Source organism: Simochromis diagramma, unplaced genomic scaffold, assembly GCF_900408965.1.
Source record: "Simochromis diagramma unplaced genomic scaffold, fSimDia1.1 OVJJ01000596.1, whole genome shotgun sequence".
Lineage (NCBI taxonomy): Eukaryota > Metazoa > Chordata > Actinopteri > Cichliformes > Cichlidae > Simochromis > Simochromis diagramma.
The window spans coordinates 23,634,266-23,652,072 of NW_024387245.1; the positions used below are offsets into that span (position 1 = coordinate 23,634,266).

The 17,807-nt window shown below is 43.9% G+C and overlaps 1 pseudogene; it reads right to left on the reverse strand.

The window, feature by feature from the left end:
- Window positions 1-12,246: 12,246 nt before the first annotated feature.
- LOC120747494 lies at window positions 12,247-14,012 on the reverse strand (annotated as a pseudogene).
- Between the last annotated feature and the right edge of the window lie 3,795 nt (window positions 14,013-17,807).

Consider the following 17,807-nt stretch of genomic DNA (forward strand, 5'->3'; position numbering starts at 1 on the left):
ACATCAGTCATCACCAAAACGTTCTCCAGCCCATTCCGGGAAGGTTCGAGCAAGGTGTAATCAATGGCCAAGATTTCATTTGGTCGAGAAGCCAACAAATGTCCCATGAAACTTTGAGCTGCTGGTCGGGTGTCTTTTGCAATTTGGCAACGTTCACATCTCTGACACCAATGAGCTACCTCAGCAGACATACCGGGCTAGTAGCACCGTGAGCGGAGAAGCGCTAGGGTCCTTTCCACCCCTTGATGGCCATGGTCCTGATGAACATGAGTCAACACCTGCTCAATCAGTGCACTAGGCAGCAAAAGCTGAAGTACCACCTCGGCACCGTCAGGGTGATGAACCTGACGATACAGAACTCCTTCCCTTTCAATCAGACGATCCCATTGTCGTAGCAGCACCAGAGCAGGTGGGGCAAGCTGCTGCCGCTCCTCAAAGCTGGGTCGCTGCTTCCGTCTCCAGAACACCAAGATCTCTTTTATCACTGGGTCGACCTGTTGGAGGGTATGAAGATCAGGAGTAGTGAGATGGGGCAAAACTGTAATGGCAGCTTGTGATACCTCAGCTGGTCCCAGCCGCAAGGCTTGTTGAAGAGGTCCAGGCAAGGCTGTACCAGGAACCATGGCTTTAATCTCCTGAGGATCAGGTGGATGCTGGCGAGATAAAGCATCTGCATTCTTATTACCCCTTCCTGACCTGTACTTTAAGTCAAAGTCAAACGAAGTGAGCTGAGCTGCCCAGCGCTGTTCAGTAGCCCCAAGTTTAGCAGAAGACAAGTGACTAAGAGGATTGTTGTCGGTGTAAACAATACACTTGTGGCCCAACAAGTACTCTCTAAACTTCTCAGTCATGGCCCACTTAAGTGCCAAAAACTCCAGCTTCATTGAGCTATAATTTAGCATATTGCGCTCAGTGGGCCTCAAACCCCGACTGGCATAGGCTATTGGCCTCACCTTACCTCCCTGCTCCTGGGAAAGCACTGCCCCTAGGCCGGCATGGCTGACATCCACTTCTAAAATAAAAGGCAAAGAGAAATCTGCATAAGCAAGCACTGGTGCTGTTGTCAGTTTAGTCTTTAATGTCTCAAAACTTTGAGCACACTCTGCAGTCCAGTTCTCCGCGACACCATGCTCTGACCTCTTCTTTGATTTTCTGCCTCCCCACTCTGCCACCAGTCTATGCAGAGGTGCCGCCAACTTGGCAAAACCCTCTACAAAATGGCGATAATAGCTGGCAAACCCAAGAAAGGAGCGTAGTTCCGAAACAGTCTTAGGAGGCTGCCAGTTAGCCACCACTTCCACCATACTAGGGTCCGTGGAAACACCTTGATCGGAGATGACATGGCCTAAGTAGCGAACCTCCCGCTGGAAAAAGGCACATTTGGCAAGCTTTGCTTTTAAACCTTCCTGCTGAAGCCGACCTAGCACCACATCCAGCCGCTCCAGATGTTGCGATACTGTTGATGAAAAGATTACAATGTCATCAAGATAGAGAAGCAGAGACTGGCACTGTTGATCACCGAAAAGGCGTTGCATTAGTCTCTGGAAGGTGCTAGGGGCATTACAGAACCCAAATGGCATTCGGTTCCACTCAAATAGGCCGAAAGGGGTACAAAAGGCAGTCTTAGGCCTATCCTCTTCCGTAACTGGGACTTGATTATAGCCACTTGCTAAATCCATGGTGGAAAACCAACGGGCACCAGTCAGCGCATCTAAGGATTCTTCAATGCGCGGCAGGGGGAATGCATCTTTCCTTGTCTTGTTGTTCAGTTGCCGATAATCAACACACATGCGCGGGCTGCCATCCTTCTTAACGAGCACAATGGGAGAAGCATAGGGGCTGCTACTCTCTCTAATTACCTTGGCCCCTAACAACTGGTTAATATGCTCTTTCACAACCTCTTACTCTGAAGGGGGGATGCGCCTGTAACGCTGCCGCACGGGGATATCGTCTAAGAGTGGAATGTCATGGGAGATCAAGTTAGTGCAACCCAAATCAGTGTCATGAGCAGAAAAGACAGAGCTGTATTTCTTAAGGAGAGACCTCACCTGTCCCTGTTCCTCTGCTGACAGTTTAGACAAATCAATCCATTCCATCTGATCCTGCACAGTAGGAGTGGCGGTGTGAGATGCCATTGTGGCTACGTTAGGGGGTATTTCTGTCACACCAGCGGGCAAACTGACCACATTAACATCTTCCAGGGTCCCTATAACGGTCCTGGGGTGAAGCAAGACCGCCGTGGTCCCTACATTAACAAGTGGTATGTATGCAGTACCTCTAACCACTCGAACCAATGCCGGGGATGCTAAAAGTCCAGCAGGCAAGTTAACATCATTAGGTTCAAATAACACGGTGGCACCTGAATATTGCTCCGAACAGGTGGCGGCCACTACTTTCATTACGCCACCCGGAATGCAACATGCTCGCTTACCCCTCACTCTCACATGGCCAGACAAATCCAGTGGGGCTCTTATACTAACGTCATAGCACTCTTGCAGCGCCTGCACAAGGGGTTTAGGGGCCTCGGTGACAAAGCCCAAACTAAACAATGCTTCACCGTGTTGCCTGTTAGATTTGTATTGTTGATTGTCATTTATGCTTAGAAACATTTACCCACATATGCTTAGAAGTGTATAATCATTTGTAGATTGAAAGAATGTCTCATCCTAGGAGGTCTGTAACAGCTCTGTGTAGCATGAAGGGGGAGGGCGTTCACTCCCTCTACAGAGTGTTCTGGCATAGATCACACACCTCCTAGGAGAGGTCGTATCTTCTCTTGCTGATATATGGTATAGCAAACACACGTATATCTGTTTAAGTATAAGAGTCTTTTGTTCAGATGGACCCGCTCCTGGCACCAGCGTTTGGGGAGTCTTCACAGGGTCACACCTTGATCTCACACACACACACACAGTATTCTTTGTTCACATGTATACCTACGTAAGATGTCATATGTTAATGACCCTATGCATATTCATGTAACCACAATAAAAGGAGTGCTATGGGGAGCCTGGCTGAGAGTCTGACGGGGGCTAGGTGGTGGGACGACACTTGGCCCCAGCCAGGTTTCCCTCATGCATGAGTAAACCAGCCTGCTTGTGTCTTGCTTTGCAGTGTAACTATATTGTCTTTAACGTTCCAGCGGATAGGTAGAAGCTACAAACCTATCATTAATTGGTCCTTCGAGAGCCGGATCCCTGGAGTCGACATTCACCGAGGGGAGAAGGGGCACGCGGAAAGACTGACGTCAGCCAGGAAGTTCCTGTGGATTCGCTGTCTGTCTTTTCTCCTCGATGGATGGCGATCGGCGGGATTCGAGGCTATACTACACGCTAAGCAACACCAAGTAAGTTTAAGTCTTTGCCGCTATGTGCAGCAAAGCACGCATCCACTGTGTGAGGTTGCGTTGAAAGTCTTTATCACTGTGTGCGATAAAGCACGTGTGTCCGGTGAGTGTCCGGTTTTGAAATCGCCCTGGGTGTGTGTCCCGAGCGTCCCTTCATTGGGTTTTGTCGCGCGACTGGGTGAGCGTCCCACAACTGGGTCAGGGTCCCGAGCGGTCCGGTGTGAGTCCGGAGTAGGCCTATTTTGTGTTGTTGTCGTCGTCGTCGTCGTCGTTGTTGTTGTGTGAGTGTGTGCGGAGCAGAACACGTGGTCTGTGACACCGGCTGTTGTTGTTATCATGGGTTCCTAAGCAACCATGAGTGTGTCAGAGGGTGACAGACGTATGCTGGACTTTGCTCCTGGCAGCACAAAGTATTTAAATAAAAAGAGAGAGAGTGACGGCTCATTAGCTGCGCGGGTTTCACGCGGAACTGAGCCGTGCGGTTAATCGCAGGCTTATAAATGGAAGAGATTCAAATGTTAGAAGTTTTCAGAAAACACACCAGCCTTGAAGAGCGTGTGGAGAAGGCCAGCCCACATCAGCAGCACTTAAGATGTGCTCTGGTGAATGGTTTTCCCCCCACCCCTTGCTGACACAATGTTTATTCTTTAGCTTGCCCTGATCGACAACAGCCTGTGTGCCAGACCATAGATTTAATTGAGGTGGATAGTTGTTAAAAGTAATCTACATTAAGCTTGTGGTTGCTCAAATTTTGTAAAATGACATATGAGGTGAAGTGATATAGATAAATATTTAAACTAATGAAGTGCATAGAGGCACTTGACCTGTGTGAAAGACTGTCGTCTTATTATGAGCTATTGTTGAGATATAGGGCACACCTGTGAAAACAACTAATATGCTGAACCCTGTATGAAACATCTAAAGGTACATGATGGAGAAGCTGAATTGAATATGAAAGTGTAAGACTTTGCCACTGTGGGCAGAGCATGCAACTACTGTGTGATGTTGCGTTGCGGTTTTTTTCTTCTGAGCTGATGAGCAAGCTACACATTATCAGATCAAGAGCTGTCTGAGAACTGCTCAAAGAGAGTGAAACAGAGCTATGAGTGTGCAGCGTTTCCGTGAGCAGTTTTCCTGCACCTTGACTCGTGTGTGTGTGTAGCATCGGCATCATGTTTTTGTTTATTTGTTTTGTTGGGTCGAAAATAATTAAATAAACTTGTGATCATGCTTATGGATTACCATGGCACATATCACCAGCCACGTGATTTATTTATGCAGATGAAAAAGTGAGTGTGAATGTGTTTGACATCACAGTGTTTCTGTGCGCTGTGTAAAAGAATTTATATTGTAGATGAAAAATAAATCATAGGGAAAAGGTTTTGTGTTGATCAACCAAGAACAACTACAATCTTATTTTCTGCTTTTAAGAAAAGACTGTTCACAAAATCACAGAGAGAGAGAGAGATGTGTTGATTAAGCAGTGATGATAATAATGAACATGTCTTAGTTTGTCACTTTCAGGTGAAAAGCAGACCTGAATCAATTTTCCACATGCAGCAGTCGGAAGAAAGTTATAGTTTAACATCATTGGAAACATGCAGGCCAAGTTTCTGGCTGACTTATTTACAGCACCGTGTGTCTCTCAAACTCACAAGCAGCCCTCACTCCTCCCTGAAGACAAGGAATGCAGCTCCAAAGAGCAATAACATGGCAGATAAAGACAGCAGCAAAGTCCTGAGCAAAGAGTCCCAACAAGCAGCAGCAGTGTGGACAAACAGCATCGGAGAAGAAGAGCAAACCCATCATCCTGACTGATCGGATGAATGGCACTGTGTCTACAACAAGCTTCAACTTCACTATGCATGTGAAGAAAACTTTTGAGAAGAACTGAGGGGACTGTTGGAGTTTGACATTTGCCACCTTTGGAGTAAAATGGCAAGAAGAGACAGTGGAACACAGGACAAAGCTGAAGGAGAACTGCCGGCTGTTGGACTGTTGAAGTGGGAGAGGACAACAGAGTGAGAAGACAACAGACAACAGAGAGGAGTGGTGAGAACACATAGGAATTATTTAATGTGGGAAATCAAAATTTGGGTTAGCAAACCTGGGGAAAAGAAAACTGACTGCTTAAGTGGGAAAATTGTGAAGGGGTCTGAAACACTGCAAAAATAGAAACATATACAAAATCACACACACAAGCACAACATGCATTAACCCTACTAACACTTCCAAACACAAGAGAGCTCATGAAGATTAGACAACATCTTAAGCGTGTGAGTCTGTTTATCATCTTGTCCAAGTCACTTAGTGTGATGCAAAGACCAGTGGACTCATAGCACATTAGTTAAGAAATGAAAATTAGCTTGTTATCTTTCATCAGTGTTAAAATAGTGTCAATTTAGCAGACACTTGTTCTCAAATGCTGAATTTATCCAATGCAAAAAATTGACTCTCTAGGTTGCAGGACAACAGTTTAACTTTTGTGGGAAAAAAGATTCTGGTTTGACCAACCAGTGATCAGATAATAAATTTAGTTGTTAATATAGTAAATTGGGAGAAGCTTCCTGCTTGATTGATGCAGCAAGTAATTTACTGTATGAGGGAAATTGTCTTTTAGTGATAACATTTTGAACATGCATTTCTGTTGCCCTGTCATCCTAGTGGGTTAATAGCTGATTCAAATTAGTTGATCGTTCTTAGATTAATGAAAGGTGACTGAATTCTAGCACGAGTGAATGGGATGTGTTGGAGTTGTTGTGTGTTGAGTGGAGACTCTAAAACACTGAGTTTCCTGTTTTGATGTGTGAGTGAATCCTGTATTTAGATACACAACTCTGAATACGTCAGAACAAACTTCTTTTGTGAAGTGCATGACAGCATGTCATATGTTTTATGATGAAGGGAAAAAAGGAAAATTGAATAAAATAGATCTGTGGCCTAAATGAGTGAAGAGCACAGACCTGGTGATTAAACTCATAGCTAATAAGACATTAGGCTTATGTTGTGTGTTGTGCAGCTGATGGTTGGTTTGGAGTGAATCTAGCTGATGATTCTTCTCCTGTTGTGAAGTTGATGAGGAGTTTGTGTCATGACTTAACAAGGCCTTTTTATTTTGATACTTTCACAGTGCACTGAAAGTTTGGTTTGATAACCTCTGTTATTTTTCATTTTTATCTTTTGAACAGGCACTGATTTTGTTTGTCTATTTCTTTTCTTTAAGCAGATCTGCACGTCAGGAATTGAAAGTGCTTTACGACCTGTCAAGAGGGCCGTTGCGGGTGGGTTTCTCCACATTAAAATGGGCTCTGGAGAAAGCCACTTATTGGGACAAGTTCCTGGCCTAAAAAGGATTCAGCGATGTAATCCGATCTAAAGTTCTTTTTCTTTTTGAAATGACGTCATTTTGCTGAAAGTGGAAACTAAATGCGACAATTGGCTCCACTATCAGCAAAGAAAGAATGAATGAACGAATGAAAGAGAAAGAAAAAAAAAAAAAAAAACTGACTGACTGGTAAAAGCTGACAGGACTTGACCACGACTCAAGTTTAACCTCCACCTAGACGGGACAAAAGGGTGGATGAATTTATGTGTTTTTGTTACAGGAGCAGAAAGATGACAGCAACATTCGAGGTTGCATGACGATTTAACCTTTTAAATGCCATTTTCTCTGTCTGTGAATTTACTATGTGTGTGTGTCATTCACTACCTTGTGTTGCTCACAGAGATTACTGTGAGAAAGTGTATACACCTGCGCAGCGCTAACATTTACATTTCTTTTTACAGCAGATGGTTAATCATGTGTTTGATCATGTGATTTATAAGAGGATTAGTTGATGTTTTCCTACTACAGGATTTCTGGGTTTATATGTGAATGACATTCTTTCCACGGCTAGGGTTGGCTAACTTTATGGTGTTTTTATGGCACCTCTGGAATGTGGATGGCTGCCGCCTGCCCACCAGGATAATCAATGTGTGTTGCTAATGTTTGTTTTTCTGAGACTGCATGTAGAAGATTCAGCTGAAGCGGACAAGTGACATGAGAAAAATATATAAGGGATTGTTTATGGAATAGTTGAAGATGGGCTATTGAGCTCATAGTAATATATGAGTGGAGTGACTTTGCTTAAGAGCAGTCACTGATTACATTAATGTTGCCTGAGTACATGGGATGATCCATGTCTGAGGCGACTTATGAAAATAATTGTAGTTTACTGATTTGAGAAAACCTGCACATGACACTTGTCTTGCTGATGTTGAATGCTTATTGTTCTTATGATACAATTGTTTACAGGTATGAAGTTTGATTTCACTTCCAGATTTTGCTTTCCAGGCCATGATGGTGTGTATGCAGGCTCCTGGGAGAGCCAGGTGTTAAGCAAACTTAATATGCAAGACACACTAACATCTTTTATTGCAGGGTTACGGAGCTACTCCAGCGGAGATGCCCTGATGTTGCCTGGGACATGATCTAGCTGACCTTTTTCTTTAAGACAGGGATCCAGGTTTGATGAGTTGACTCGTGGGAGTGTCCATGAGTCAAGAGGAGGGGTCCAGGAATTAACATTAAACAATGTTTTCTATTATTGTTGCAGTGATTTGTGTGATTAACAGTTTATTTATAGGTATTAAACCTATGCAAGTGGTGCATCCATGTTCAGATGAGGCTTTGATGGCCTATAAGTGAAGTTCACTGAACTAAAGAATGTTGTTTGATGATTGCTGACATGCTCTCCAAATAGAAGTTTTTCCTCCTAGCAAGGAAATACAGGTGCAGCAGTGAGAAGCGAGAAACATTCCAGGCATAGCTGAGCCCGGGCAGTGGTTGAGGTCAAAGGTCAAGCTGGTTGGGGCCCATCATGAGATCAGACCTTGGAGCCACAGCAAGGACCATTTCAACTGCCTGCAAACTTATCAGAGCCACTGCAAAGAGGTTGAGGTCCCAGGAAACCCCAGCACCCTCAAGACAGCACAATAGAGAAATCTCACGCTTGGTTGTTTCAGTGGTGAGGGGGGAGTGCTGATTGAGCCCCCGTAGGGTAAGCTCGCACTTCAACCTCCAGCCTCTGATCAACTCTAGGGCAACCAAGCGTGACGGCTGAATCAGCTGAACCAGGAGGAAGGCAGAGAAGCTGAGTGTTTTGAGACAGGTCCAGCAGGCCCAAAATCAGGACTATACGTGACGAGAAGGAGTGCCTGAGAGGATCGTCCACAAGATGGGAGCTGAGGCCAGGAGAGAGACTTCAGGAGGATCAGAGATCATCTTCAGCACAGCAGACATCACACAGAGAGCTGTGCTACTGAGCTTCCAGGAGATCAAGAGGAGACTTCCCACAGCAAGATTTAAATAAAATGAAAGATTCAATATTGACGCTGAGGAAGACTACTAAGGTGTACGACGTGCTCTGCCTTAAATCTTCAGCAGCGTTGAGACATGAAAACCTGAAGGATGAGGGGAGCGTGCCAAGCTCCATCGACAGCGCAGAGGGAATCTAAGGATGACATCATGATTCTGTGAAAAGCACAGGAACCAGAAGCTATGGTGGTGATAACAGCAGTTTCCTATGAGGTCTGCAGCTTTGGAAATAGCTGAGACCCATGTTGACAAACAACACTAACTGGTATGTTTGAATGTTTATTCTACATACATTTGGACTCTGGTCCTATGGACAATGATGGAAACAACTGGAAGAGACATTAATGACGCCCTGCAGAACTCAAACCACTCTGCAGAGAGACATGTGATTTGCACACCCGGAGGAAGCATCACCAAGCTGAGATGTTTTTGAAAATGTTACTTTTTATTTTCACTATTAAATTAACAATTTCTTTGTTTGCTTGTAGGATGCAGGTTGCCATTGGATGAGATTAATGAGGAATGGGATAACTGCTGATACATTTGTTAAACTGTGTACTTTTACAGTAATTTAGGGTGATTTGACATATGCTGAGTATAAAAATGTTTGCATTAAAACTGTCAGTCATGAGGTATTCATAACTGGGAATTCTTCTAGCATAAAGGTCAATAAGGGGGGAAATGTTAGATTTGTATTGTTGATTGTCATTTATGCTTAGAAACATTTACCCACATATGCTTAGAAGTGTATAATCATTTGTAGATTGAAAGAATGTCTCATCCTAGGAGGTCTGTAACAGCTCTGTGTAGCATGAAGGGGGAGGGCGTTCACTCCCTCTACAGAGTGTTCTGGCATAGATCACACACCTCCTAGGAGAGGTCGTATCTTCTCTTGCTGATATATGGTATAGCAAACACACGTATATCTGTTTAAGTATAAGAGTCTTTTGTTCAGATGGACCCGCTCCTGGCACCAGCGTTTGGGGAGTCTTCACAGGGTCACACCTTGATCTCACACACACACAGTATTCTTTGTTCACATGTATACCTACGTAAGATGTCATATGTTAATGACCCTATGCATATTCATGTAACCACAATAAAAGGAGTGCTATGGGGAGCCTGGCTGAGAGTCTGACGGGGGCTAGGTGGTGGGACGACACTTGGCCCCAGCCAGGTTTCCCTCATGCATGAGTAAACCAGCCTGCTTGTGTCTTGCTTTGCAGTGTAACTATATTGTCTTTAACGTTCCAGCGGATAGGTACAAGCTACAAACCTATCATTGCCCAAAAAGCTCGTGGTAACACTTCCGAATGACATTCATCCCCAATACACCCGGAACAGTGGAAGGTCCTGCACCTGGAGGATCTTTAACGATCAACACGCCACACTGTGGAAGAAACTTGTCACAGAGCTCTACACTTAGCTCGATATAGCCAAGGTAAGGGATGGACAACCCATTAGCCGCTTTAAGCTGCAACCAATGACAAGCTTGGAGACGCTCTTGACCCCAGGACTCAAAATGCTGGCGGAAAAACTTTCAGTAATGGTAGAGACCATGGACCCCGTATCAACCAAACAAGGTACTTTTATACCGCCCATGTCCACATCTATATGATGACAGGATGAAATTAATTTGGAGACTGCCTCTGGACCATTAGAAGCAACCCTTGAGCCAATAGACACCCCACCCGAACTGTGGCTTGGCAATACGGAGGGTGCTAGTTTTCCGAAGCCGTATTTAAAGGAGAGTGCCTGCGATTATGCAGAGGGGCCTGCGAAAGAGGCCGGGAACGAGGAATGCGTTCCCCATCACACTCCCGAGCAAAATGTCCAGGTTGCTGACAACGACGGCATATAATGGAATCGCCCCGTCCTGAGCGAGGCATTTGATGGGGGCCCTGCAATCGAGCAATGCTCTGAGTGAGCTGATTAAGTTGCTCCTGCTGGCACTTTAACAATTCCTTCATCTCGCTCATCTCAGACAAATGGGTAGACTGGGCTATTCCTGAAGGACCGCTATGGACCCCATACTGAATGCCATAAACAGAAGGGACAGAACTGCTTCTATGCCTAACGCCACTAGGCAACCCTTCACGTTCCCACCTAATAGCTTCCCCTCTAATCTCCAGCAATGTCAGTGTTGGCTGCCTCCTTACTAGCTGCTTTAACTCCCGCCGCAAGGTACCATCTAAAACCTGTTCAACAAATTGATCTCTTAATAAGACGTCAGCATTGGGCATGCCATTGGGGGCACTCGATTTAACTTTTTCCATAAGACCCAAGAGAGCGAGGGAAAACTCTTGCAGTGTCTCACTTTCCTGCTGTTTTCTAGAGAAGAAAGCTTCCTGCAATGCTACATAGGAGTCTGAACAGCCATAAAGTTCTTGCAATATAGTGATTATCTTAGCAGGATCAGTCCTCTCTGCACTAGAGCGATATTTGATCTCCTCACGTGCTTCCCTTTCTAGGTGGTCAAACAGGAAAAATGCTTTATCAGCCAAAGACAAATGACGTGCTCTAGCACAACCTTCTATTTCCTCCAACCATTCATTCAACCCTATACCTGATTTTCCTCTAAACATAGGGCATTTTCTGTCACGGGGCACAAAAACTAGTCTCTCTGCTACAGAGACACCAGCCGTTGGGGGTTAACAGATGATGCAGTTGAAGTAGAAGGTGTAGCACTAGTACCTGACCCAACAGCCCTCTCCTGGCGCAGCCTCTCATTGTCTGCTTTCAGCTGCGCGATCAAGTCCCTGAGTTCCTGTAACTCTTCCTCCATCTCTGTAACACAGCTGTGAAACCCCACACCAAAGTAGCTGCTGCTTTGCCTTTATTCTGTACAAAAAAAAAAAAAAAAAAAAAGTTTACGTTACACCAGACAACAAAAAAAGAACACGTCTCTGAGTTAAAGAGTATATCCTGTTGACAACAACGCCAAGTTTGTGGCGAGACGAGGATGGATATAAAGTAATTACTCTTCACAGTTTTAAGGAATGACAACGCCACCCTGGGAATTTCACCCAGAGAATACTGGAAATAACACTAAATCACCGAAAAGGCACTTAGGTTCGCTATACTCAATCCAGAGACAAGGTTCAGCAATACACAAATTAACAATTTATTGATAATTATTTAAAACACCGAATAAGAGCACGATCATAAATATTCAAGTACAAATATGCTTAAAAAGGTATTCAGAGCTGAGGCTTACCAGTGGAGGGGCAGGGATGCCACACACAAACTAAAGAAAACACACCAACACACAGGTGCAACACACTATCACACTAATAAACTAAACAAGGCGGGTGTGTACACTCAAGGGATCCCACCACCAAGGCACCCTAGTCTTTATGAAGAGCATAGCAGTGTCCTTTAATTTTGCATACATGTGTGTGTGTGTGTTAACCTCTCACAGGGTGAGCTCCCTGTTCCCAGAGACAGAGCGAGTAGTACATTTCGTACTTTTCCCAATAAGAGTAACATATGAACATATACCTTAATGCAACATAAAGCTCATAAAAGCGTTTCCACCCTGACACCTACTGATTTTGCCTCCCCTCAGTGTCGGTTGTCTCTGAGAGCATACTGACAATGAGGTGTATGGTGATTGGTATGTCTGGTAATTGCCATTTGCGCCCACATAAGTCATGAGTGACCTGTATGAACCCCATATACTTCCAGTTGATGGTGATGGTGTACTGCATCTGGTGCAGCCCCCTGTTGAGCCAGACCGACATGCAGTCGTGAGTACTCGTAATACTCCACAGACTACATGTGTCAACAGTAGAACAGCAATGTTGTTAAATGTCTCCACCACAGGCATATGATGACGAAACAGTGACAGCTGCTACAGAGGAGGACTGCAACAGAGCCACACTATGAGGTATACAGCGTACAGTGGAAAATATAACAACTGACTACAATGTGGTACTATGATGACACCATGGACTTACTATGTCCCTGGCAGAGTGATGCTGGAAATGAAGAGGAAGAGGGTCCAGCCACTCCTACAACAAACCTTACCACAGTGGGTTGTCCAGCACTGATTTACAACCAACCTAAGTAGGCATGTACTATGGATGCCAATGCTATGTCCTTTGTTGCAATAGCTCCCTGTAAAGCAGCTGTATAAGACATATCTGGCCAGGAAGATACAGAAGTGCGACATGGAAATGGTGCACCTCCAGCTGCAGATCCAAAAGTCGAAGCTGGAGATTGTACTGCTGGAACAACAGTTAAGGGTGGGTGGAGTGATCATAGATGGACGAATCATGTCAGTGTTTGTACAACATACTAATATACGCATTTATACTTTGTGTACAGGACATACAGGGTGACCAATAAAGCCAGTTGACCACAGTATCTGTGTATTTGTCATGTAACATGTTGGGGTGACGGGTCACAGGAAATGGTTGTGGCATATGGTGTCTCTGACTGCTCTTCCATCCTGTACGTTCGTGGGTGGGTCAGGATGTTCATCGTGTGGATCACTGCTGATGTCTGGTTCAGCTGGACAGTGTTCACCTCTAATCGTGGCAATGTTGTGTAGGATCACACATGCCACAATGATGTCACATGCCCTTTCTGGGGTGACCCTGAGTCTACGAAGGCACTGGAACCGGGCCTTGAGCATTCCGATGGTCATTTCAACTCTGGCCCGTGTCCTGCAATGGGCCAGATTATAACGCTGCTGTGGGCCCGGTTCAGGGTCAGGGTAAGGGGTGAGCAAATAGGGTAGACATGGGTACCCCCTATCACCAAGCAGGTGGCCAGTGAACTCTCCTAGGACAGAAGAATACATGTCAGTGCAAACGTCCCTGTGGCAATTGGTCTCTGTATATTTCACAGTTACTTCGACCCACCATGTCCAAATTTGGTGCTCAGTGTACATTCCCGGAAGATTCATGAGTCATGTACAGAGCCTGGCCACTTGGCTTCCACATTTGTGATGATGTTGGCAGCATCACATATGATCTACACAGTGCAGAGAACACATATTGGCATCCATTACCATGATGCCATCACTTGTTGGTGTGAAATGCTACAGGGAATTATGTACCTGTACATTGATGCTGTGGAAGGACTTCCTGTTCACAAAGTCTCCTTCATTTGCTGAGGGTGCAATGATTGGAATGTGGGTGCCATCTATACAGCCAATCACGCCTGGGAACCCTGGAAATTTATGTACCATTTGAGTGGTAGTTCACGTATCACCACATCATGAATTGAGTTTTGTTCATCCTGATACCTGCAATTTTGTGGAATCCCTCTTTGATGAATCTTGTGGGTCTGTGACCGGGGAACACCACAAACGAGTGCAGGAGACGTTTCAGTGCTACTGTAACATTCCTGACTGCCCGACAGACGGTAGCCTTGGAAACGTGCTCAGCGTCACCAATATTGTACAGAAAGCTCCTGTTTGCAAAGAAACGGAGTGCGGTACAAAGAATATGTAATGGACTGAGCGCATGTCCGCGATGTGTCACATGCGCAATATATGGCCTGAGGATGTTATTCAAATAAATTATAGATTGTGCTGAACAACGGTAACGTTCACACAGAAAATCATCAGGAAATGATAAAATGTCCGAACGCGCTATAATCACTCTCTCCCGGCGGAGAGCTCTGCGGAGAATTTGGGCTTCAACATCTACTGGCTCTTCAAGGAAGGAGCACGCCATGTCTGACACTTCCTACTGTCAGGTTTCCGACAAAGAGGCGGAGAAAGTCAGGGTTAGTTGTAGTAAACCTGCTAGGGGGCAGGTTAGCTTCACGGAGTGTGTCGTCATAGTGACTCACTCAGGCTTCAGCTGAACTCGCTTTGTGAAACCGAAAAACCAGAGTTTTCGTTAACTCAGGGTATACTTACTCAGAGTTTGCACTAAACCGGCTTCCTGAAATAGGGCCCAGGGCCCTATTTCAGGAAGCCGGTTTAGAAAACTCAGAGTGAAAAACGATACTCAGGGTTGAGTAACCCCGAACTGTCCAACTCGGAATATTCCATTTCAGAAAGGCTGATAACAATTAGTTCAATCAACGCGGAGTTGCTTTAACCCCAAGTTAAGCGCGCGCACGAGGATACATAAAGCCCTGATTAGTGGAGCACAGATTAAGCGAGTCACCATGGAGACTGAGGGAAAGAAGGCGCGGTCAATGTATTTTACAGCACTTGAGGCCGAAATTCTGATGGCAGCATATGCCGATAACATGCAAATTTTGCAGAAAAAAAGTAACACAGCCTCAGCTGCAAAAGAAAGGGAGCATGCATGGCAAAACATAGCCGACAGAGTCAATGCGTGAGTGTTAATTTAAACATTGATCTAGGGATTTCCACCCATTTAACACGTTATTTTATTATATTTCATTTTATTTTTTATTTCATACATTTTATTTTGTGATGTGATGTGAGCGCAGGTGCAACCCAACAGGCCCCCAACGTTCCTGGCAGCAAGTAAAAATGAAATATAAAAATATAGTCCAAACAGGTGAGGTGTAATTGTATTATGAGCCATAGTGCTTGGTCTGTTTGTCCGATGTAAATCAATTGCAGTTAGAGGCTACATTAATTTTCTTTCTGTATGCACTTATTGAAATTATCTGAGCACATTACAAGTACATATTTGCTTACTCTGTATGCTCAAATATGACCCGTTATAGCCAACAGAAAAAAAGCGGAGGCCCGAAAAACAGGTGGGGGTCCTCCACCACCACCACTCACAGACACTGAGCAGTTGGCTTCCACATTTGTGATAATGTTGGCAGCATCATATATGATCTTCACAGTGCAGAGAACACAAATTGGCATCCATTACTATAATGAAATAATTTGTTAGTTTGAAATGCTACAGGGAGCTATGTACCTGTACATTAATGCTGTGGAAAGACTTCCTGTTCACATAGTCTCCTTCATTTACTGAAGGAGCAATGATTGGAATGTGAGTGCCATCTATACAGCCAATCACGCCTGGGAACCGTGAGAATAAATGTAAAATTTAAGTAGTAGTTCAAGTATCACCACATCATGAATTACGTTTTGTTCATCCTGATACCTGCAATTTTGTGGAATCCCTCTTTGATAAATCTTGTGGGTCTATGACCGGGAACACCACAAACGAGTACAGGAGACGTTTCAGTGCAACTGTAACATTCCTGACTGCCCGACAGACGGTAGCCTTGGAAACGTGCTCAGCGTCACCAATATTATACAGAAAGCTCCCGTTTGCAAAAAAAATGAAGTGCAATACAAATAATATGTACAGAACTGAGAGGATGTCCGCGATGTGTCACATGAGCAATATTAGGCCTGAGGATGTTATTCAAATAAATTATAGATTGTGCTGAAAAACAGGTAATGTTCACACAGAAAATCATCAGGAAATGATAAAATGTCCAAACGCGCTCTAATCACTCTCTCCCGGCGGAGAGCTCTGCAGAGAATTTGGGCTTCAACATCTACTGGCTCTTCAAGGAAGGAGCACGCCATGTCTGACACTTCCTACAGTCAGGTTTCCGACAAAGAGGCGGAGAAAGTCAGGGTTAGTTGAAGTAAACCTGCTAGGGGGCAGGTTAGCTTCACGGAGTGTGTCGTCATAGTAACTCGCTCGGAATTAATCTAAACTCGCTTTGTGAAACCGAAAACCTGGAGTTTTTGTTAACTCAGGGTATACTTACTCAGAGTTTGCACTAAACCGGCTTCCTGAAATAGGGCCCAGATCTTGACAAGCTGTACTTTTCACGTTCTACCTGTCAACGAGATTTGTTTATCTTGGAAAAAAAACAAACATTGCGTGACTTTTATGAGGTGGCCCCACATGAAAAACAGAAAGGACATTTTTTTTAAAGTAGTCAATGGGAAAATGATTGCAAGATCTGCTACAGACTCAACAAAAGAACCTGAAAGTACACTCCATACCATGCTTGAATCTGATCAGATCATTTTCTGTTGTTTTTTCTTAAGGTGACTCTCCCATCTTTAAAATTCTTTCAGTTTTCATTTGTGATATGAGGTGCATGACTTTCACAGAAATAAAGAGTGCTTCATAAGGATCTTGCATCCATATCCAAATGTTTAAAACGTACCTTTCAAAAGTTATACCTGCTTTTGCCTACTTTGTGTTTGTGTATTGCTTTTTTTCTCGGATGGAATACACTACCACTGAACTTGGTGAAGCTGTGGCCCTTTCAAAATGACAAGTAATAATTTTGGTAGCTGTCCTTCATTGTTTGGCAAATGGCCCTTTAGTAAATGACAGTGAAATATATTTTGGTTTGGTTACCAGACTTTCAAGTAAGAGCCTTTCAGCCAGGAAAATCTCTGCAGAAGCTTCCTATATTTCCACAAAAATGTCAAACTCAAAATGATGTCTTCCAAATATTTTATTTTAATTTTTATATGATTATTCATATGCAAAAATGTGATACAAAAAGTACAGCATTGCAAAGTCTCTTCCCAAAAAATATCTGCACCTGGCTCCAATTCAAGTTAATCAGCAGGGTGGCTGACACATTACCCAGTGCATATCAGTATAGATTTTCAGCTTGACATTTTTTTTCCATTAAGAACAGGTGTGTTTTAAAAGTGTTTGTAGCAAATTCAAATTCACTTCAATTCAAGAAAAAGAATGAAAAACCAATCGATATGCACTTCTGAAAAAAATAAAACAAAAAAAGTTAAAGTTGATCAAAAATAAGATAAAAAATATTAGTGGTTAAAAAAAATAGTGAAAGGACACAAAATATGTTTTAAGAAGAAATTTCAAAGTTGTTATAGAGTTGAGGGGCCAAACATTCAGTCACTGATAATTGCTAGATTAGGCTTTGGGACCACTAACAAGGCCATACCAGAAGATCTCAGGCTCCTTCCAGGCTCATATGGAGTCAGCATCTAGGAGAAAAAGATGCTGACTCCAGGAGGCAGGAGGCTGATCTTCTAGTGCTTTAAAATCCAGCAGTACAATTTTGAAATCAATTCTAAAACCTTCAAGTATGCAGTGAAGAGGTGGATTGATAGGACTGATAAAATGTGGCTGTTCCTTTTGCTAAGTGTTAAACACCTGGCAGCATTTTGAATTAACTGTAGTCAGTATATGTTATGATAAC